Below are 24,341 nucleotides of genomic sequence, written 5' to 3' on the forward strand. Positions count from 1 at the left end.
CATGGAAAAACAGATGCCCCCACTTTGTGTCACATAATGCCTGATAAAGAATTTCAAAAGCTTGCCACGATTTTCTGACATCTTGCTTGGTTCTGCTAAACATTCCTTAAATGGTTCTGTGGACCCAGGAGTCCCCCCTCCCCATAAACCTCTGCCTCAATGAGCTGAAAATGTAATTGCTTTGCAAAGAGAAGTGCAGTTTCACAGGGTGTGTGTGTGTGTGTGTGTGTGTGTGTAAGAGAGAGAGGGAGAGAATCGGATATGGTGGTCGCTGAAAGACTTTCAGGAGGAGGCAGAAGGGACTGGAATATAATTTAAAGATGGTCAAGGCATAGATGCATCAGGGAGCATTAGAGGAGGGGAAGAATGTGAGTAAAAGGAATGGAAGAAAAAGGCAGGGAGATTTGAAGATTTTCTTACTTTCAGGGATGTGAACAGGCTGATTCTGCCAACTAAGAATGCTTCCTTGTCATATCTCACTGGAAGACTATCTTCAAATGCATGTCCAGAGTACAAGAGAGAGCACGAAGATGGAAGAAGACGGGATGGAAATGCGCGAGCGTTGAGATGGGAGAAATAATCCAGGGGAAAATGGTAAGTAGTAAAAAAGGCGTCAGGGACAGAGGGGAAAAGAGGTTAAATGACAATGAAAAGGGGGGAGGTGGGAATGGGAAATGGAGTGGGGGTGGATTACAGATCCAAGTGGGAGGGATTGTGTGTGTGTGTGTGTGTGTGTGTGTGTGTGTGCAGGGGATGGAAAGTACAACATCGTGGAGGTTGCAGTTAAAGATAATGTAAATGTGCCGAGCCTGTTTTCATCAAGTTGTCTGGAGAGCCATCTACTGTTGGCAAGTAGAACAGTCATTAGGGTGAACGCGCTGCCCTGGGTGAGTCAATGTCAGTTCCTTCACTCCATAGCACTGGGCACATACTGAACTTGTCACAGATTAGTAAGTGATGCCAGAGAGTGAGCTGAGCTGGAAACGGCCGGGCCAGCTGCGTGGAGCCTGAGGGGGAGAAAATGCAGCGCTCCAGAGCTCACACCCCCACCAGGCCGATTCCCCCAGCCCTTGCTTGTGCCTCAAATAGCAGGACACTGTGCTTGGTGGTAGCAGCTGCCTGGGCCATGTATTCCTCCCCATCCCCACTGCCCCTTCCTCCCCCCACACAAATACTGGCACCCCTAGGATAATGACCTTCATGACAGACATCACGCACCTTGGATATTCTGCCTCGGCCTGAGATGTGCTGGTGCTTTGCAGCAGTAAGGGGGAAAGCAGATGCCTAGCAGGGTCTTGCTAGAAAAGCGCACTGGTGTGGCCCTCCTCCCACCTGAGACTCCTGCCTCCTGCCTCCTACCTCCACTTTAAAGCTCTTCCCCACACAACTTTGAGGAGCTGGAGCATCCATGGCAATCACTTTTGCCACTGGTGCTCAGAAATAAATGCTCTTCCAGGTAGAGGTATATACAAGTCCATCTGAGTGACTGGGCATTGTCCTCACCTGCCTGATCGCAGCCACACAGGATTGGCTCCTTCGCTCTCTGCTGAAGCTTATGCTGACAGTTCACTGGACAACACACAGAAACAGTGTCACAATTTCTGAATTGGTACATGCTAACACCCTAAAATGACATAGCTGCAGTAATGAATAAAGGCAAATGGCCCTGCTGTCCTGATACCAACGACACTATTTCATTTGTCCCTGTTGCTGGAGGCTGGGGTAGAATGCTGAGTCCATGGTCTTGTGGCCACTTACATCCCTAGTTCAGGCCCTTGTCTGTAAGAATGGATTTGTAGAATGCCATGCAGTCTGAGTTTGCAGCAACTAGCTCACCTCTTTGCATTCCGGCATTCCCATGGTAGACCGAGGGAAACAATAAACTTGACTTCCTTCCACCCCTCACATTCTCCAAACTATTTCCAATCTTCGTTTAAGCATTCTGGGCCCATAACCCCTGTTGGTTGGGAAAGAAATTATTAGGTAAATTCCCTGCATGCCTAAGATCCAGGTTTGGGGTGAGTACTCTTTGGTGAGAGAACCCCAGCCGAGATTTAAAATCACAAAATATGCAGCAAAGTAAAGCATGGGAATTTAGGTGGTTAAACATTAAAAGATTCCCTTCTAAGTTGCTTGCAAAGTTCCCCTCTTCCTTTGGCATACAAAGTGACCACATGCATGATAAGTTAAAAATGGTTTACTTACAGACTCTTCAAAGGTCAGATCCATGTGCTTTTCCATACAGCAGTCAGAAAACATCGGCAGCAAAACTTAGGTTCCAAAGTAGTATATAGAAACACAAAGACGGCTTGCATAAGCCATGCAGTCTGAGAAACTAGCTCCGACCTCCTTACTGGTAGGGTCCACATGGTGGAATGGGAGAACAAAGAACTTGATAACCTGTCCTCCCAAGGTGAGGGGGAGTAACCTAGCTAAGCCTGGCAGGACAGCTTACTCTATGGTCTTAACCCTTTCATGCATTAGTTAGTCTTAAGTATGTTGGTAATATGAGGCTGGATATCCCACAAGTCCTCTGTTAGCCTTTTACTATGATACCTTTCTCCTCTCCCTCCTTCCTGGGGCTTCAAAGCATTAAAAATCCAAGTATTGCAGCCAAGACAATTGTCCCCACATTCTAGACTCATTACCTCCTTTTTATATTCCTTCCATGTCATTCTTCCTACATCAGATGTGGACTCCTTGTTCTTCTTCTTCTAGTGTTCTCATCTCAGACTCTGAGCCTCCCTGAAATCTCCACTCTCCACCCAGCACACAGGCTCAAACATTCTTTCCCATTGTGTACATTCTCCTGTTTGGCAGTTGCTGCCCCCACCCCCGGATTGCTCACAAAGACGCAGTCACCTTTCTGACACACGAAGCGACAACATCTATTTTTTGCTTCAGCTCTGTTCTTACAATGCTCCTCTCACTTAGCCTTCTGTCCCTGCATCATATCCCTGACTCTGCCTGCTTTTATTCCTACAACCAATTCTTGAACAGTGTCGGTTGTCAGGTCCTCTGGTCGGGAGCTGAACTTGTTTTGAGTTTGCATGGTACCTGCTTAGCAAGAGAGAGAAAGCTGCTGCTGCGAATAACTGTGTCAGCATTTATCATGGAAGCCACAGTAGTTGCATTGGCTACTTTGCAATCTTGCTTCTAATGCTGCAAACCTCTCGAGCATTGCTGAATGAGCATGCAGCTTTCTGGCACCCGAATGGAGTTTGAGTTTCTTCACAGACCTGTCAAGCATCTGGGCCAAATGACCAAATTAACACTGTATTCCCTGTATTGGTCAGACCATCTTTTGGGTCTGCTTCCTCCTACTTCTGCTGATCCCAGAGCACACCTGTCTGGCAGCACAGTATGCTGTCCCTATTAACGTCCACTTCACACTTCTGCTCATCTTGCCTGTATGTTCCAGCAATCCAAGATGTTTGCTATCACCAAGGGATCTTTCTCAATCTGGTACATATCAAACTAAATGAGGCATGTTCAGGAATGATTATGACATGACATGGTGCAGAACCGGGAGCAGATGGGGCTTCCCCTAGGATGTTCCAGGTCTCTTTTCAGGGGACTGGAGGGAAGATACAGTGCTCTTAATGACTGCCTGCATATCAGCCAAAAGAGATTACCAGGATGAATGCAGTGTTGTGATCAGCAAACAGGGGGGAAATTCCAATGGAATACAGCTGAGCTTGGTTGTTTTTTTTGGTTTATTGGTCCATGATTTTGCAGGTAACTCTGTTTCTTCCATTATAGAATTTCCCTTTGCCACACAGAAAAGAAGAATGAAATGAATGAAGAATGAGTAGATTCAGGGTGGGAATTTTATTTTAATATGAGATGGGGCAGATGCCTAGGAAAGAAAATCTTCCATATCTAGCATCCTCCTGAAGTTCTCAATGCATTTTTCTCACAGGGCTCTGCTATTTATCCTTCAGCTGATTTAAGCTTTTCTGAACGGCATCTTGCCAGAGGCCATTATATAACAAATAGTCTTTGGGAACAGGGCTTTAATGTAAAACCAGTGTGGTGTAGTGGTTAAGAGCGGTAGTCTCGTAATCTGGGAAACCGGGTTCGCGTCTCCGCTCCTCCACATGCAGCTGCTGGGTGACCTTGGGCCAGTCACACTTCTTTGAAGTCTCTCAGCCCCACTCACCTCACAGAGTGTTTGTTGTGGGGGAGGAAGGGAAAGGAGAATGTTAGCCGCTTTGAGACTTCTTAAAGGGAGTGAAAGGCGGGATATCAAATCCAAACTCTTCTTCTTCTTCTAAAACCTGGCATGATGAGGAATCCATGATGGGATGTAGGTCTGTATGGAAATAATTCAAAGACTAAGAGTCAAGCTTGTGTGTGTGTGTGTGTGTGTGTGTGTGGTGCCAGATGACCTCACATTGGTACACTGTTGAAGTTTAGGAAAGCTCACTCAGTAGAACATGAGAGTCTAATCTCAAGGTCATGGTCTCAAGCCCCTCGTTGGGCAAAAGGTTCCTGCCTTGTATGGGGTTGGTCTAGATGACCCTCATGATCCTTTCCAGCTCTCCAATCTATGATTCTATGACAGCAATCGCCGCTGGTAGCAATTTACAAAAAACAAACCAAAACACATTAGCATTGCCAGGGTCCAACAGGTTTGATCAGTCATTCTTCTAAATGCAGAAGTTGTTCTCCATGTTCTTCAGCTCCATCTACTGGTTCTCTTACAGCTTAACAGAAAGATGTGCAAGCTGGTAGCTTGAACTAAATAGGAAACATTGTAAATGCAGAGCACCTCGCATTATGGAAAAAATTAACATTAACAGGGATATGCTAGCTTCATGGGGGAAAATCATACTTTGGATATGCTAGTTTTGTATGAGAAATATAAGAGAGAATTAGATGGGCTTATTTTTTTTTTTTAGCGTTGTGCATTTGACATTTTAAATTTTGTTTGTTTGCCCTTCACTAATACCAAACTAATCAAAGAATGCAAACTCCATCACGTTAAAACATCTTAACAAAGCTGGAGTTTACATACAAGCATTCAGGACAGCCACACGTGAAGGCAGCCTGACAGTTTGAGGTTTGTTTGGATTTTATATAGTGATGTTAATAGTCTGCCGCTTTGCTGATCAGAACAAACTTGCTCATGATTCAGTGTCTGCTTCTTTATGTGCAAGATTTATTACCCATATATCTAGGCAAGTCCCTCAGGAGACTTCAAATATAATATTTTACAGAAGCAGTTTCCCACTTCACTGTCACATGCATACACTCACCTTGGAAAATCTCAGCCATCCTCTGCTTCCCTAATTCTCCTCCTCCATGGCTACTTATTTTGAGAAAAGCATGCTAGGGAGAAGGCTAAGCTGATATTCTTTTCCCAGTCATGCAGGAAATTTTTAATATGGGAGAATTTCATATGCAGGGTTAAGCCAGCACATTCCAGGAATCACTATACCATGCAGTCTTTTCTCAGGGCAGGGTTTTGTTCTGAGCCAAAGGCTGCAGGAAAATTCATTCATTAGCTCTCATAGATGCTGGAGAAGAGACACAATCCCCACATTTTAAAAAAAGAAATATTAAATAATTTCCTCTTCTCTGTAACTTATGACCTGGCTCCATGAATGCTTTATAGACTGGAATATCTCTCCTATGAAGAATAAGAAGTAAAAAGAAGATTTTAAATAATAATCATCATCAAATGTACTTTTTATTCAACATGTTTGTGTTCTTTTCCAACTTTTGATATTGTAGGTGCAGAAAATGCAAACCAAACCAAACCAATTCAAAGTCCATTTGTGATACCAGTTTATGTTAATTGGACCACAAATAGTTTGTCCTTGCATAAAGGAATCAAGTTTTACAAATTCTCACAGTTAAAAGAAAATACTTTTTAAAATGAGGTTATGCAGTATTTCTGTATCCTCAGTACCATTCAGATCTTGCCTGAGTGGATATTAGAAAACACATGTGTTTCAAATCAAACTAATAATTAGCATAAGAAAGCTGGAAGGAGAAACATTTGGAAAACACACCACATTGAAAGAATCCATTCTATTCTATTTGAAGTTGTTCTCTAGAGATAGGAGAGTTTGGTCTTGAGTCCTCTAAGAACAAATTCCCATCTCTCAGCATTGCAGAGAGCATCAGTTATCAGTCTAGGTTCTTTTCCATTGTAGATTTCCTCTTCTGGGGAGGTGTGAGTTCTACATTAGTGTGCGTAGTTGCAGAGCAGTTTGTACTGCTCCTTGTGGCAAAATTGTAATGTGGGTCAACAGAAACAAATGACAGGCATCATGTACCTAAGAAACTGTTATCTAAGCATTAATGACACAGAAGAGAGAAAGTGCGTTGAAGGGGGATTAGAATAAGCAAATAATATTCTAATATAAAAGGAAACTAGAATATGAAATAGATAGCATAAATAAATGTTAGCTTAATAAAAGTGGACAACCCTTGTTATCAGTAACACCCCCAACATTTTGTAAAAACATAGTGCGTAATATCCTGTCATCTAACAGGCAACATGGGGAGGCCCCATAGCTAGTGGTCCTTCTGCATACTTGGCACATGGGGTCTCCTGAAGTATGCTCAGGTTCAAGTCGGTTCAAACCTAGTTAAAAGGATCATGGGAAGGATTCCTGCCTAAGACCTCAGAGAGCCAATGCTTGTCATATAGACTGTACTGACTTAGGATCAGGGCAACTTGAGAACTTCCAAAATACTCATTTGAGTGCTACCTTTATTAGACCACCCAAATCTCCCAAACTAGTGTGCCAAGCTTTCAAGTTCCGAAGAAAGGGCTCCATTTGAATGTCTGCTACCTCCTCCTGTTCTCCATCTTCTTATGGGATGCAGACATGGGATGGCGTGAACAACAGCCCTTTTCTCTCCCCCATCTTCTCCTGGTATCGCCCTACTTTGTCACAGCCAGAGGAGGGTGGTTGGCATGGGAAATGGTCAGGTATTGGAAGGGAATTGTATCCCAGCAACATATCTGGAGAGTGACATATTTCCCATCCACTTCAAAATGATGGTTAAGGCTGGAGCCTCTGACATCTACATTGCCCTGATGCATCTAACTCCCCCCCCCCTCCCTGAATGTATTCCAGTAGCAGCTAGATGCTGATGCTCAAATCCCAGGGCTGTTGTGTTTGGGGAATTTGCTTCTAATTAATTCTGGGGAATTTAAGATGTAATTTCTCCTGTCTTCCTTTGTGACCTGCATGGTTGGGTTCATGGGCAAGATGCTCATTTTTGTGTCATGTCAAGATTTACACGCTGCATAATTGACTATAAGGCAGCTCATATTTGTGCAGCTGAGTCCACAGGCTATTGTTTGTGTGCCTTCACCTTCTCTGTGGCAGTCACCTGGCTTTTCTATTGTTTGTTAAATTTGTTTAGTGAAGTGTAATCCCCCTGTCTTTTATAAGACACTACTGTGTGATTTTCTGTCGCTTGCAGAGGTGAGACTCATCAGCCTTCTAAGCTGAGATCTTCTTTCCCTGGAGGAATCCACTCTTTTCTTTGATGGGAATAGGTGTAACTGAGACATAATTTAACCAAAGAGAACAATGTTGAAATTCTGCTTGCTTTCTTTTGTGGGGTTTTCATAGCACACGCAGGGAAAGGACGTAGTCAAGATGCCGGTTTCAGGTGTGCTTGTATTTGCTTCTGCTTATCTTTTAATTTGAAAGGTAATAATTCAAGAAACAGTCTGGGCTAGGTGAAAACTTGTTTTTCTTGTTTTCTTTGGGTTTTTGTGACTGGGTATTCTTATCCACATCCAAGCTTGGCATCACTTGGCTTCTTGCAAAAGCTGATTTCCAAATTTTACTTCCTGAAAGTAACATTCCCTTGATTTTATTTATTTTTAAAGGCAAGCATGGCACACTCTTTTTGGAACCAATTTCAAAACAGTTTTCTCCTCTCCTTTCTTTGTTCTTTATTTCTGTTTTGCTTTCATTTTCCATGGCGGGATGGACCCAAGGGGGTGGGGAGGAAAATCAGACGCTTGATGTATGATTTACACCTTCCCCTGTTCTCTGCATAACTCTATATGCACAGAAGATGGAACTGATGGAAGATGGAACCACCCTGTTACTTTTTAAAAGGTACAGTGGTACCTCGGGTTAAAAAATTAATTCATTCTGGAGGTCCTGAAACTGTTCTTAACCTGAGGTACCACTTTAGCTAATGGGGCCTCCCACTGCTGCCGCGCCACCGGAGCACAATTTCTGTTCTTATCCTGTAGCAAAATTCTTAACCTGAGGTACTATTTCTGGGTTAGTGGAGTCTGTAACCTGAAGCATCCGTAACCTGAAGCGTCTGTAACCCGAGGTACCACTGTATTTCTAGATGGGCTATAAATGGGTTGTTGGGTTGTTGCAAAATGGTTGTTGTCAGCAGTTGGTTTTTTTGTGTTCTAGTAGGATTTTATCAAAAAATGGTGAATCTAGATTAAATTTGTGGGGTGGGGGAATACTGGCTGGCAGTTTGGTGACAATGACATTTTGTGGGTGCTACCCAAAAAAGGGGGGGGAGTGTGCATGAGAAACACCCCCTAAAAGGAAATAGGACCTTTTCTGTTAAAATGAACATTCTGAATTTTTCTAAGTACGTTTCTGAGTGTTGGTGCTGACCTTTAAAGCCCTAAACGGCCTCGGTCCAGAATATCTGAAGGAGCGTCTCCACCCCCATTGTTCTACCCAGACACTGAGGTCCAGCGCCGAGGGCCTTCTGGCGGTTCCTTCACTGCGAGAAGCCAAATTACAGGGAACCAGGCAAAGGGCCTTCTCGGTAGTGGCACCCGCCCTGTGGAACGCCCTCCCACCAGATGTCAAAGAGAACTACAACTACCAGACTTTTAGAAGACATCTGAAGGCAGCCCTGTTTAGGGAAACTTTTAATGTTTGATGCATTACTGTATTTTAATATTTTGTTGGATCCCACTCAGAGTGGCTGGGGAAGCCCAGCCAGATGGGCGGGGTATAAATAATAAATTAGTAGTAGTAGTAGTAGTAGTAACAAACTATCAGGTTTCTTGCTAATTCAGTCCCTGGGCATATTGGGAGTTACATGAGTGTTCACTTCCAGAGGACCCCTCTTCATCTTAATAGATATATGACATGGCTGCCATATTCCATAAAATGCCAGGGACTCTGTGTGTACTTGGCTGTTCTAGACCAGTACCAGTTTGGGCATATGGCTCTCCCTTTTTTCTTCTGTTCAGCTGGCAGTGAGCATAACATCTTGTGTTTCATTTGGTAGCAATCTTCCTTCTGGATGCTCTCTTTCCAGGATGATGTGGGGAAGCTGTGGCCCTCCAGATGTTGTGGACTCCAACTCCCATCAGCCCCAGCCAGTGTGGCCAATGGTTGGAAATGATAGGAGTTGGAGCTCAACAACATCTGGAGGGCCACAGCTTCCCCATCCTGATTCTAATGTCACTTGTGTTCTGCTAGTTTCAAGCTTTTGGCCTGCTTGAAATCTATACACATCCTTATGTGTTAGAAAGGCACTGATAGGAGCTATTTGTGGCTTGATGTTATCATTGCTACCATTCTCCTGCCAGTGCTAGTAAGTGAATGTAATCTTATGCATGAGATCAAATAAGTGCTAGTAAGCAATTGGAAGGTTAAAATGTATTATGCTGGATATGTGCCTGAAACATGCAGCTTTCATTTTCAGTGATAGGGTCATTCCAGAACCAGGCACAAATTGGTAAAACTACGAGAGACACTGGGGCTTGAGTTGTTGGAAAGATTGGAAGATTGTCCAAGATGATCTCTCCCATCACTAAGTAGACTTATCTATATATTTTTCTATTTTCTACTTTCTGCTGGCCTTTGGTGTCTTTCACATTTGCCACTTTGCTTGTAATTTCTCATTACATTATTTCATGCCAACTGCTAGGCATTCGTATACCGCCATCTAAATGAAATAATAACAGTGTACAAAATAGCCACATTAGCAGGTGTCCCATTTATTTCAGGCATCTGAAGAAAATGTTCTTTGTGGTAGAAAGGAAAGCACAGTTAAGGAGACCTGATTTACATCATGAGTAACATGCTTGGAGGTTCGACTGTGAATTAAGGCAAACACTTCATTTGAGCATTACTACAAACAATGCAGATGTAGCCCAGAGGGGGGCTTCCGGGTTAGCGCCTCCGGCAATGGCGGATTTCCTCTGCATTTTACAAGTTCCCATCAACATTCACCAGCGAATTTTGACTTCCGGGTTGGCGCCTCCAGGCAATGGCGGAGTTCCTCCGATCGGGAGGAATTTGCTCCGTGGAAAGTAGGGTCTGACCGCCACGGCGAAGGCGGAGACCCACTGAAATCACAGGTGGGAGAAGCCTGTGAACTTGGGATTCGGCTGGCACCTTTTGCGCCTCCCCTACTCACGGGGAAACCCTGATTTGGGGATCCAGAGCGAAGTGGGGTGAGCGGCGTGGTGCTTCGAATTGACTGCTTCTTTCACGGAGTGAAGCCGCATTGCTGTTGCCGGAGAGCGCTGACTTTTTCCTGTGGACAATTGGATTTTAAACAACTGCCCGTGAGTAGAACGGAAAATTGGATTAAGAAACTTTTTAATTTGGCACCGAAGCGGGAAGATCTAAACAGGAAGTCCGCCTTCCGCTTTTGTAAATAGATTGAAGCAAAGACATTGCAAGCTAGAGTCTGGAAAGTCATTTGTAAAGGACTAAATTTCCATCAGTTAAAATCACTAAACCCCCCTTGGAAGCAGGAGAAGAGGGGGGAATCTTTTTAGACTGTTTAAACCTGCAGAAGAGAGAGTAAAGAAAGATAAATTTCCACCGTCTTGATCCTGGGAGCGGGGTGTCAGAGACAGACACTTTGGGGAAGTTCATTGACTGTGGACAAAACGTTTTTGACAGATAGTTAAAAAAGAGAAACATATTGATTCCAATGTTCCCTTTTGCACTTAAAAGGAACAAAATATCTGGAAAACGAAAGGAACTTTGTCGCTAGATCTGCTTTTAAAAAGACGAATACAAATAGAAATTGTTTCCTCTAGAGGGAGCTTGTGAAACTGTTGCTGGAGTCGATCTGGGGAATTCTACAGCTGTAGAGATAAAAGATCGTGGGAACTAGACACTGACCTTGAACAAGAATGTGCCCAGAAGAAGCTTTAGTGCTTGCTTTTTGCAAGACAAGTGCTTTACTGGAACAGCTACATGAGAAGATGGATTTGATGACTGTTGCAGTTGGAAATTTTGGACAAACAGTGAATACTTATATAGAAACCACTCAGGAATCAATCCAGGAATGTGCTTTGACAGAGCAAGTGGTGAAGAAGATAAAGGAGGAGGTAGTTGCTGAACCTCAAGTACCAGAAATGGAGAGAGCTGCGGCCTTGCAGGAACATAAGTTGCTGTCTTTGACAACTGAACCTGGAGAAAGTCAGATTTGGAGAGATGGAGTTGTTAGGATATTTCCGTTCCACCTTAAAAGGGAGCAGGCTTTGTGAGTCACAGAGTCTGCGCATTTCCTGTTCACAGGAAGTTTATGTTTTCTATTGCTTTCGTTTCTCTCTGTGTGTCAGAGACACTGAAGCAGGCAGTCATGTTTTTCTTTGTTCTGATCAACGCTGAATAAAACTTGTAAATAATGCTCTCCTGCGTGCAACTTTTGCTGTGCATTATCTGCTGATAAAGAGTGTGCATCGGCTCTAGAATGTGGCAGGCTATTTCTGGAGCTCATGTCGCTAATTGCTGATACTGCGTGCCTACGGGAGATTGATGGACGTCCGGACACGGCTTGGGGCCATGATGGACTTTATCTCCCTGGCAGTATCCCAACAGGAGTACTGTTTGGTCTGGAGACGGGAAGTGTTTAGCAGAGTTTTGCTTATGGCTACAAGCCACAGCATTACCCCTTTAATAGCTCGAACTTCTCTGGGGAGCAAGGTGGAACAACTTATCGGCTACCTTGGAGCTATCCATGGTCCTGCTGCTGTTGACCTTGCTCTCTCTTGCTACCTGTTACCCTGCATCTTGAATTCCAAGTTATGCTTGCTAACTACATTGATGGAAGTATGTATCCTTTAAAATTAGGATTAAGAACCTGTGGGCTATATGTGACCTTGGTCAAATTTCATGGGGTGTATGTGACCTTGTTCTAATTCCATGTTGCTCACATAAATGAAGTGGCACAGAGAGAAGGAAGGAGGGGAGAAGTGTGTGACAGAAAGAGAGAGAAAGAGAGAGAGGAGAGAGAGAGAGAGAGAACAACACTATCCAATTCTGCAATTCTGCATACTTCACCTACTTTTGTCTGGCTTTGCACACCATTGGCTTGGCTGCACCCTCCATTGCTTCTGGTCTTCCTTACCATCATCTGTGGTTCCCTGCTGATTTTTACTGTGGGTCAGTGGGAATGGGGCATACTATCACATTACAAGGAGCCTCTCCATGCAGTAGTTAATGTATGCTAATGCCCCTGCATGCTTACAGAAAACTCTGAGGCATGCCTTCATTTCATATAGGGGACACACACAGAGGCATGCTCACATTGTGTTTTTTATTACTAAAAAGCTTGTTCTGTTTTATTTGAATTGTGCTCACACACTGGAATAATGTGACATTTCTCAAGCTATGAGTCTCAAAGAGAACTCAGCTGTATCGTCAATCTGAATGATGGGAAACAAGGCTTTTATTAGTTCCCTTCAACATGTAAGTCCACACATTGAAAAGGAAAGTGTAAATCCCTACCATGACATGACATGGTTTCCATGTTCTCATCCTAATGTCCACACGTTTAATGTAAAATGTCTGCAATGTAGAAGCCTATGCAACTAGTCCTCATGTAAGCATCTGGGTTTTCTGGAACCCTAATCATGCCTATATGTGCAATTTTCCCCATCTCTGATGTTCATGCTAATGCATCAGTATTCAGGAACAGGGACACTATGTGTTGTTGGGATATGGTCAATCCATTCAGTGGGTGAACATATTTCATCCAAGTACTGTGTAACATCATTCCAAGGTTGCTACCCTGCTGAAGGATATTGCATCCAGAACTTACTATCCATTGCCCAGGAAAAGGAGAGATAAGGACACAAAAAGTCTCTTGGATCAGATCAAAGGTCCTGCTCCCAGCAGTGGTCAACCAGGTCCTTCTCAGAAGATCACAAGCAGAACATGAAGGCAAAAGCCCTCCCTTTCCTCTCTACTGTCCATCTTCTCAACAACTGGAAAAACTCAAAGCCTGCACTTGCAGCAATTTCACAGGCTCAGTTACCACTACTAGAGCTGTTTCTCTGAATCCTTCCATTGTTATGTTTTGATACCCCATACCCGGATGCCCTCCAGGCATTTTGAACTACAATTCCCATCACCCTCAGCCTGGGTGTGGGGCTGATGGGAGTTGTAGTCCAAATTGTCTGGAGGGCTCTAAAATGGAGAAGGCTGATCCAGAGATATGAAGCTCTGTAATCCATCACAGTTAAGGCAGCAATCATTTATGTTTCCAAGACAGCAAATGCAATGTTGCTTAAGTACAAAGGATCCAGCGTTCCCAGGAGAGTCAGCAAAATGAATCAGACAAGTGAGAGCTTTTCATTTTAACTTGCTTAACCATCCTTCTAAAGGGTAACTTTCAAACTGACCTTAAAAAAATAGTCTTTCAGGCTAGAATGTTGTAGACTAGGAGTGAACAAATCCTCCACATATTTTTTTTCTTCCTTCTTCCATATGCTGTTTCTTTCCCTCAATATGCTCGTCTTTGAATTTTGAATTTCTGGAAATGGGCTGTGTGATTTTCCTCGATCCCCCACGGTTTATTTCCTTATTTATATTTCATTTTTCTATTAAAATAGTAAGGAATGTGGCTTACAATAAAAGGGAACAATTAGTGGTTTTGACACAGCAATATTTATTTCCTTATTTATATTGTGCTTTTCTATTAAAATAGTAAGGAAAGTGGCTTACAATAAGAGGAAACAATTAGTGCTATTCTGACCCCTTGCTGATTTTCTCCCCTTGCTGATTTTCACATACTTTTCTCTCTCAAATGCTCTCAAAGCTGTGCTCTCTTGCATATCTTTGTGGTCACAAGAAAGACCTGTGAGTGTGTGGTGGGGCTTTCCCTATGGTCTGCGTGACTCCTTCCACCTCTTTCCATCAAAATGAAGCTCCGTCTCCCTGCTTGCCTTTTTAAGAAGGAACATCACTTTCCTTATCATCTCCTTCAAATGGTTGAAATGAAGACCATTCAAAAGTTTGTCACAGCCCTGAAAACAATACATCCTTAAAAGAGAACAGCAATAGAGAGACATTGGTAGTTAAACATCACTAATAAAATGTCAAGAGGCAGCAGTACTGAAACTTGAGCAAGAACATCATAAAACATCAGGTTACTGGTGAAAACCTAGACTAAGAAAGGGTTTTCATCCATTGAAAGATGGAATGAGAGAGAGCCTGGCAAATTCCCATATCGGAAGTGGTCCCACAGTCATAACACCACCAAGGGCTGAGGTCCTCATCTCATCTTCATCCTTCTGATCTCACATGGATCAATATATATTATCAAGGTGATAGTTTAACTCCTGACCAAACAACCTTAGATATATCTAAGGATTATTATTTGGTTTAAAGGTGATATGGTTCCTCATAACTGATTCAACTAACATTATCCCGCTTTTACTAATCATGTGTTGCCATCGATGCCATTGCATGTTGGGGTAGACCAACCTGTCAATTATGGCTTTGCTTTTGCTCAGTTTCTTATTCCTGCCCCATCTTAAGTTTACTTTGGCACATTTGCATATCAGTTTGAATTTTTAAATGCAAAACAAAATGTCTCCATGAAAATTTATCAGCATTTTAGCATGGATTCCCACTGGAATACATAGTGTTATGGATTTGCAGGGGAAAAGAATCCCCTAAAATTCCTGTGTGCCAGATTCTCCCCATAATTTTTGGAATTAGTAAATGTGGGGTTTGAAGTCAAGCCAGCTTCCTCAGGAAATTGACTTAAAGGGATGCCACCCAAGAACAAGGTAAGTGATAGCAGAGTCATTTTCAGGAGGCTATGGAAACGAGGTTGCCAGGGTGACAGGGAGGATGCCGGAAGAAGAAGGGGGGGGGGGAGTTGTTTTCTTCAAAGACTGTTGAAAAGGAAGAAGAGGAGGTAGGTAGAACTACATGCAGGGGCTGAAGCACAGGATCAAACTCCTACGGGCCAAGGGGGCTTCTCCCTGCCCCCAATAAAATAGTTGAGGGGGCTAGGCCTCCCCAAAGTTGATGGGCATTGCCATCAAATGGTATGCGGGCACCACATCATGTGATCAATTATGTGGGTTGGGGCTTACCTGCCCCCCCCCCCCCATTTTTTAAATTCAAGTTGGCACCCTTGGGCTGAAGGCCAGAACCATCTTGGTAGGCTGGGACAGAGGCAGAGAGATGGCATTCAGGATGCCTTGAAATCCAGCGCTGCACTGCTGGGGGAGCAAGCCCTGCTTGGTATGTAATGCTCTTGAAAGTAGACCCTGGTGTCATAATGTGTTAATAAATCTATTGGGGGAAAATATGTGTTAATAAATATTATTTCTTAAAAACATGACCATATCCAGTGTGTCTCAATTCCCAACAGAAATACAACACTGGGGGAGTGCCTGGAACCCCCCTGGAACCTTGCTACTGCTCAGCAGAGATTGGGTGTGTTACCCAGCCTTTATAACAATATTTATCTATGCATTTTTGCCTAATATATACAGTGTTTTCAAACAATTCTGCCCAGTATAATGTATTTTAGTATATTATTTTCATAGATGCATTTTATGCTCATTTTCCCATAATATGTGTTTTATTTCAGTAAGTTTTTTTTATATATATGTTGCAAAATTTGGGGAAATTCAAATTTAGCAGGACATCTGTATTTGGCTGGCATACTGTTTCAATAAGTGCAAATTATGTAGGTTTGTGAAAACCCCCCCATCTTTATACACATGTACTGAATTAATCACTGGTCATTTCTAGCATCCAATCACAGCCATGACAGAAAATGAATAAGGCTTGACTTTTGAAAACCTCAGCCACAGGCCCTCAGCTGAACAAGGACCCAAATCTTTAACCAAATTCTGTCTTCAGGTACTTTATTTTATGAGAGTTGAAGACAATTTTCTACCACAATTACTGCCCAAGTCAGGGACACCCCCCCCTCCAACGTCTTAGCATAGTCTGTGTTAAAGCCATTTTTTGGCAAACTTTTGTAATGCTTCAGAAACCTGCAAACCTAATGCTAAAACATGATCCCACCTTATGTTGAGTCAGACTATTGGTCCATCTCTCTCAGTATTGTCCACTTTGATTGAAAGCAAATCTTCGGACTTCATGGACTTTTAAATCCCTGCTGAGGCTTCTGCACGTGAAACTGAAGCCTCCTGCTCACAAGGCATATGCCATACAGCTATCATGCAGTCTTTCCTTTTAAACAATGAAACGGAAATGGAAAAATAAACAGAGTTGTTGGTCAAGAGAGCTCTATCATGCAGCCTTTACATCCCTGAAAAGCAACAGAGTTGGGTACAGATGAAGCTAGTCACAAGTCCTATGAATTTTGATGAAACTGAAGTGTGACTCATTTGGATTCTGGATCCAACCCACTGTCAGTATAACATTCCAGCTATGATCAGCAGAATGATAATTGGCACGGTGCTGATTTCTGCTCAAGACAAAGCAATGCTCAACTTCCTCAAAAAATAATCTCTCTAGATGAAAGTCCTGAGTTCATACCAAGAGAGGAACAGGCACACAGACAGATGCCTGTCTTAAAAAACAAAAGACTAACCGAAACATGGGATGGGGAACTTGATGTTGCTGGAATAAAACTCTCTTACTATTGTTACGCTGGCTGGGGATGATGGAAGTTGAAGTCCAACAACAACTGGAGGGGTCACAGTTCCCCACTCCTGACTGAAACTCTGCATTATATGGCACCCAAGCAACTCAGGCATCATATATGAACTGGAATTCTGCTTGAGGGTCTGCCTACCAAGAGTCAAGAGAGAATACATCCCTGTTCTATCTTCCTGGGTTGAAATTATGTTAAGGGGGTATCTCCCCCTTCAGCTCCTTCCTGATGTGCTGAAATGCCATGTTCTCAGATGCAGAGAGGTGCCCCCACGTCCACAGGGTCACACCAGACTGGGGGATCATCTTGCAGGGAGGTAACATATGGAGAGGAAGATGTTTCAGGCGCCTTTCAGATATGCCTCTATTCTACTCCTAAAAACAGAGCCCGTGCCACTCTCTACTTTCTGCATGCTTGGGGAAGATCTGGGTTTTAAACACTTAGATCTGCTGCTCTCATGGCTAGATTGGCCTTGACGTGGGGGCAGGGAGGTGGGGGGGGATCCTTGCTTTCTAACCAGTTTGACATTTAATCAAGAAAACGGAAATGCTTGAAAAAGGCATGGGCTATTTCTGTGCTGGGAGACCTGCAACCATCCAAGTATGAATCATTAGGGTGGGAAGAAGCTGTCACTTCAGTATCTTGCACAATAGAGAGAAGAAAGCGGATAAGCATTTTTCCAGCCTTTGAGATTAATTTGGGACTAGCTTATCCCATGTGCTTGCAGTTGCTGCTTCAATCTACTACAGCCAGGGCATGAAATAGCACAAGGTGGTTGTTGAAAACACAGAGCAGGCTGCAACACTACTCCCCAATTGGCTTACAGTTTCTTGCCACCATCCCTCAATCTGCCTTCAAATTGGGGTAAGGGGAACCCAAAATCTGCAAGGCAGGAAAGCACTTAATAAATTCTCCCCATCACTGTGTGCCAGACACTGATCTGTTGTTCCCTAGCTCCCTCCCCCTTAAACTAAAGAGCACCTATCATTTTGGGACTAATTCTTGGGGTGGGAAAGGACACATCCAAAGCCCAAGTTCCAATTTATGAATTTAAATGTGACCGTCTAAAAAGCCAATGCCAGCCTTCCCCAGCCTGGTGCATTGCAGGTGGACCAAAAGTCTCATAAGCTCCAGTCGCCATGTCCAATGGTCAGAGGTGGCAGGCGTTGTATTATTGAAGAGCGGGAGGGCATCCGGTTTGGAAAGACTGGCCAATATTATACCATCTCAGCAAGGGGCTCCGAGCTTATGGGCAGGGCTTTATTTCCAGCTGGGAGTCACAGGGACTCAGTTCCAGCACCTCTCAGCTTTTATAGCTCTTTGTCTTTAAGCCGGAGTTACACTAGAAAGCTGCACAAAGAGGACAGCCTTCTGTAGAGCAGGACACATGGTCACCCTTCTGTAAACATCCAGTCTTCTAGGGAAATCACCTTACACATGGTCATGATTTTGGCAACTATTACGTGGCTGTCAAAGGCCAGCCATTACAGACAGAGGGTGATATTCCATGCTTGTCCTACTCAAGGTGGGTCCATTGAAATTAATGGATAGGATTAACCCTGGTTTAATTTGTCAATTCCGAGCAGCGCTTGGCTAAATGCAACCCAAACTTTCTTACCACATGAATGCAATGTTGGTCAGAGCAAGCCTTTACAGAAAAAAGTTCTGCCTCCACCCAGAGGAAACATTTTCTTCTGTCCTCAGGCTCTGGAATGCAGTTGCGGAGTCAGGTCTCACAGAAATGAAATATTTCCCCTCCTTTCTTGTAGGATTGCCATTTTTTTTTTCTTTTTAAAGGGAAGATGGCTCTATGCTTTTAAGAGCAAGCAGAAATTACACTGATGTTAAAAATGATGTTGTTGTCCTGCCTGGGTCATTATCACCAGAGTAGACACATTTCCCATTTGATAATGGGCTAATCAGAGCATTAGATTTTAGAACTCTCAATATGATGTTTTCTGCAAACTTTCTCAGTGTGTATGGTAGGATGACTTTAGCCACTGGCATAGTTGCTCCTAGTTGCTCTCTTGTTGCTGATTCTCAGCAGCAAAGTTTGCTTTGCTTTAAAATGAACTTGATGCAGGTGACAGAGCACTGCAGGTCATTGTGGCAGCGGCAGCAACAAAATCCGTATGTGTGCCACAATTCTAACAAGTGGTCAAGCCTGAACTTCCTTGTTTTAAATTTTCAAAAAAAGGGGGGGGCATATATGATCATTCTTCTTTTTCTGACCTTCAGTTTCTACAGTGTCCAGAAAATTTTGCTTCCAGTGAAAATAGAGGAACAAAAGGAGATGGAAGATCTGCAGAAGTAACAATTGAGCATATAAATGGAAGGAGATGACAAAGGTGCCCCCCCCCCCAACTAGGAGGAAACTCCCCTCTCCCCAGGGAACTGTAATTTAAGTAATACAGAACAACATTTGTCTTTGAAGGGGTATCTCAAATGAAATGTTTAATGCCGATATCTGCAGAGATGCAAGACCATCAGCATAAATTAATTATTAGGGAGCACACGTCAGCATTATTGAATGGGGCGGGGGGGGGGGAGGTGAGATTCCAATGCAAACCTAAAGAGTGGAAGAGCAAGATAAATACTAGGAAGCAGCAAGTAAGCTCCTTATCAGACTCTGTGGTTTTGGATGGCGTATGGTCAGTCTCATTAGCATATCTTAATTAGGAATTAGCCTATCATTTGTGGAACAAATCATGATTTAAGACACTTGGGGTTAGAAATAATTAATTTATGCTTTCAAAAGGCACATTTTGATATGTGTTGAAAGTGCTGGGTATATAGAACACACAGCCATCCATTTAACTTTTCCTCCTTTCCTTATGGTCTCCCTTTACCTAAGACACATAAGAAAAGTCCACCAGCTTTAAAATGCTAGTTTGACTTCCCACTAACACACAAAACTGTTGCTCATGTCGTATAAACACAGCTGCACCTCTAAACAGTTTGCTCAGCTGATCTCTTCTAAGCATTCTCTTATTATATTTTTTAACCTATTTGAATAGGCTTTAAAGTCTCACTTCAAAAGCAATAGCGTCCGGCCTAAGCATATTGGATGGGGAAAACAGACTTGCTGCCTGGTGGGAATAAACAATTCTGCAGACAATTTCTCTCCAGATGTAGTTGGACTACAACACCCATCATCCCTGGCTGGGCATGCTGGCTGGGGTCATTGGAAGCTGGAGTCCTGCAATATCTGGGAGGCCCAAGTTTCCTTGTTTCTTCTCTAAACCTTGTGCAATTAATGACCAACAGCTGTATGTTCATTGCACTATAAGCCAATTGTCTGAACCATACACTTTCTTCCACTAAGAGAGAAGTAACCATATGTTGCCTGCGAGTGCACATGAGCACACAAAAGTCTTTCCTGGCACTGACAGGCTCCCTCGCGCCCACTCCCGCTGCTGGGAAAAAAGGCACCCTGTTGTAGCTAATGCAGTGGTGTCCAAACTTTTTTCAAAGAGGGCCAGATTTGATGAAGTAAACATGCGGCAGGCCACAGGCCTGGGCAGGCTGGGTCTTCCTGTTGTATACCTGCTGGGATTGACAAGGCATCTGATCACCTGAATCTCATAGCTCTCCTGACGAGTGTTTTGGTCTCCCCACCAGATACCAGGCACTCTACTATTCAAATTAGGCCCCAGTGTTTTTGTTACAATCCCCTTCTCAAGTAATCAATTTTAATCTAGAATTTAAATTCTCAAAACTTTCTTTTTTGTTAATTTGAGTAACTAAACTACTGCTCTCACTTCATTACAAACAGTATTTCTACCTGCAGCACACTTGAGCAAACCTGCTCCTCTTCCTTTCACATATATTTTGTTGCCATTTGCAACTGTAGCTGCCTCTGATTAGTTATCATTTAACTCTTGGGGGAAATAATTAGCATCACACATCATGTGCATGGAAGTTGCCGAACCAATTAACCAACTAGGAGGATTACTGTTAATAGCACTAGTTTTCCTGTAACTTGATATTACTGGATAGTTTTGATGAACTGCAAATAAATTTTAGTTTACTTTCTGTAGCCACCCTGGAACTTTTCTTTAATAGTGCCGTTTTGTTTTGAAAAATTCCTTGCAAATGAAGGAAAACAACTTTTCTGCTTGTATATGTTGGTAATATAATTATGGTTACTGAGGATAAACAAGATTGTACAAAAACAAGATTGGGTACAGACCTGGCCAGGACTGTGTCCTGACTGTGACAAAGGTGACCTGTGTGCTTGTTTGCTTGAATAACAGCTGTTGAGAACTTCAAGGTCCCTGCTCTCCCTTCTTATGGTCTTTGTACTAGACCTGGAGACTCCAATAGAGAGCATTTCATGTCAAGAAGGAGGGCAAGTGGGCACCCTATCAAATGACAGGGCAGGAGCTACACGGAGCAGGGCCTTTTCACCGGTGGTGCCCACTGTATGCCTCGCTCTTCCCAGACCTGCTCTCTTTTGGCCTGTATTTTGGAGCTTTATAATTTAGGAAGACTTTGGAAGAACTGGTTGACAAGTCTTATCAGTTGCTGACGTATGAGCGGATTTTATTTGCTGCTATTCTGTGCTTCTGGTGCACCAGGGTTTACACCAGCTTAATAGAGTTGGCCAGGATGCCAGAAGAGATACAGTTTATGAGATTTCTTCATTATCTGCACAGCAGGGGGTGTTCAGTCAACAGTGCAAAGCCTGAGCTGAAGCATTCCCTGCTGGTTACCGGCTTTCAGCAATAGGGGTCACTGTTTGGTAGTACCCAATTGGTTAGCTGTCAGATTCTAGAGCTCCCTATTGGTGGCTTTTAGGTAATTCACAAAATACAGAGTCCATTCATAAAACACAGTGTTCATTCGTAAAGCAGTAACATAAATCTCCATTGCTACATATTGGGTGTATATTTCAGCAATTGAACATACAAGTTTATGGCCATGCTGTAGTGTAGTGCTTATGCAACTGTGAATAAAAGGTGGCTGGGCTCATTGTCTCGGGGTTTGGGGGGAAGAGGTGACAAAACTGATTTCCAATAAGTGCCCCCCCTTTTTTCCATAACAAGTCCTTGAGTCTGTACTTTGAATGGTGACACCAGGGACCTAGAAGGTGCAGCTTGTCAATCCAAGCCCTGCACAATCTCATCAGGGCTGACCTTAAGGCAGTTGGAGCAATTTCGCCAAATTGAGCGCCGTGTATCGCTCTTACGCCCCCCCCCCCACATCTAGATGGATTTTATTTATATCTATAAGATTTTGCAAGATTTTATTTATATCTATAAGACTTTGGCTGTGAACTGGAGCCCTACAAAAAAAAAATCAAGTTGCGCCCCACTGCTTCAAATTGGGCCCCATTGGCTAGCCCTGAGTCTCATAGTTGCTGGTCCTGAGTTGCCTTGCCCTTGCATGAAGGCTTGGGTTTGCAATTTTGGGAGAGGGGAGACTGCCCACTGGGGAGCGGGATGGCTGGGAAGGCCTCCTAGATTTAGAGGCCCTAGGCTTCAGCCTACTTAGCCTATACATACATCCGGCACTGGGTTAAGGCGGCAGCCACCCCTCTGCCACCACCATCGCTGCAGCATCAACATCCCGAACGTGTACTGTAGTATTTATTTGTTTATTTATTTAGCCACCCCCCCCCCCGGCCAACCAGATTGGTTGACCCAAGGAGTGACTCCCTAATGGTGTGGGGGCTAGTCACGCCCCCCGCGCAGAGGGGAGAGCTCGTGATGAGCCCGCAAAAAGGAAATGGCTTTGGTGGGCAGGCGCTTGGGGACTGCAAGAGATTGCTTTTTCAAAATTGCCCAGGGGGGCCATTTGAAACCAGCCCGGGGGGCGCAAGTGGCCCCCAGGGCAGAGTTTGGACATACCTGAGCTAATGGAATAGGTTGCTGTGTGTGCTTGCTGTGTGGCTTCCCCAACAGTTTATCCAATTTACAAAAAGGAAAGGAAAGAAAAAGCTAGGGATCTGAGCTAAGAGATGGCCTTTAAACGAGTTCCTGGGGGCTGCTTTATACTGGACCCACCGGTCTGACATAAAACTGCCCTGTCTTTTTCTAAATGCAAGGCAGCTTTTTGGTATTTTCAGTACTGGGGAGGGGGAGAAGAGGTTTGCCCTCCTTCTTGAACCACTTTGGCTGAAGTGGAGAACATTGGCATTTCAAATAGGCTGCCTGATACTCCCCCCCTCCCCGAGGTAGTCCCATTAACCTTGCACTTCTTATTTCTGCACAATGGCTGATAGAGGGAGAATCAGGTATAAAGGCTTGGAAATCTTTAATCTCTCCAAGCCTCAGTTCTTAATCTGTCAAACTGCAAGAACGATATCCCAGCTTCCCCAGTGATGAAGATAAATCCATTGATGTGAAGATGTGAGGATAAAGTCAGCCCACTGAGATGACTTTAGAGGCGGTAGATAACAGAGCAGAGAATTTCACTGAGGGAAATGAGAAGGGGGGAAGGCCAAGGCCACACACCCGTTTGGCTGGCAGTGACTCCTCTCAGTCGCCACAGGGACATCGAGGGGCTGAAGAAGTGGATGTAGCTGCCAGGAGGTCGTGAATCGACACATTGTCAGGCTTTTTGAAATTCTGCTTGTAATTTTAATCCCGGCTGTCATTTGCAAGCTTTCAAGATGGAATTGCAAAAGTGCAATTTGCAGTTTCATTTTAAAAAAGCATTTCACTTTCCTAACCGGAGGAAAGGGGTTCTGGGTACTGTAAATGTATCAAAGGTTTCCATTGGCAACTGCAACAGACTAGCATGCTACCAATTCAGCAGCTCACATGACTTGCCTCTCTGTAAAATGCTCATTTAGACCCTTAAGGAACACTAAAAATAACAATTTTTCTTTGTTTTGATCACTGGCAAATGGGTCACGAAGAAGTAATGAATACTTCAAAATGATGCTGTTTCCCTTTGTGATTTCAATGTTGTTTTTGCCACGGGGCTCCCACCTCACAGCAAATATCCAACATAGACTACTGCAGAATAATTGCAGATTTTTCCTGGGCCATGTGAAGTGGAGGTGTGTGTGTGTTTTTTTTTGGGGGGGGGATAAAGTATTCTTGAATCTTGGCTGCATCCTTTAAAAGGGCACATTCTGGGATTCTTTCATTTGCCAAATGTGGGTACTTCAATTGCAGCGCCTGACTCATCAATCTGGTGTTTGGTTGCACCATGTCCCCATAACTGCCATTGGCTTCAGTGATTGCTCATCATTTTGATGAAAACAGGAGGAATGTAATCCAGCCCACAGCTATTCACATTCCAACTCCCATTGGAATGAGTGGGATTTAAGTGCATGTAATTGTGGGCTGAATGGACCGCAGCCAGAGTGGCTTATCGAGATAGTCTAATCATAGGTGCTGGCTTTTATACAGTGAATATTTGAATCTTTTTTGGAGGGGCAGAGGGACGTGAAGGGATGAAAGAGATGGCAGTAGGGGGCAGCAGTGGGATGTGTGTGTGTATAAAACAATGTAACAGGTTAGATG

The 24,341-nt window shown here is 43.6% G+C and overlaps 1 protein-coding gene across 4 annotated transcripts in view; it reads left to right on the forward strand.

Moving 5' to 3' along the window:
• Positions 1–257: 257 nt before the first annotated feature.
• Positions 258–24,341, forward strand: part of GSG1 (germ cell associated 1) — a 123,901-nt gene continuing 99,817 nt past the window's right edge. For all 4 annotated transcript variants that reach the window (XM_080971262.1, XM_080971259.1, XM_080971261.1 and 1 more), the window contains exon 1: positions 258–594. The gene's annotated coding sequence lies outside the window, so the exon portion shown is untranslated. The remainder of the gene's footprint in view (positions 595–24,341) is intronic.

Source organism: Podarcis pityusensis, assembly GCF_964106645.2.
Source record: "Podarcis pityusensis genome assembly, chromosome: 10".
NCBI classification, from domain to species: Eukaryota; Metazoa; Chordata; class Lepidosauria; order Squamata; family Lacertidae; genus Podarcis; species Podarcis pityusensis.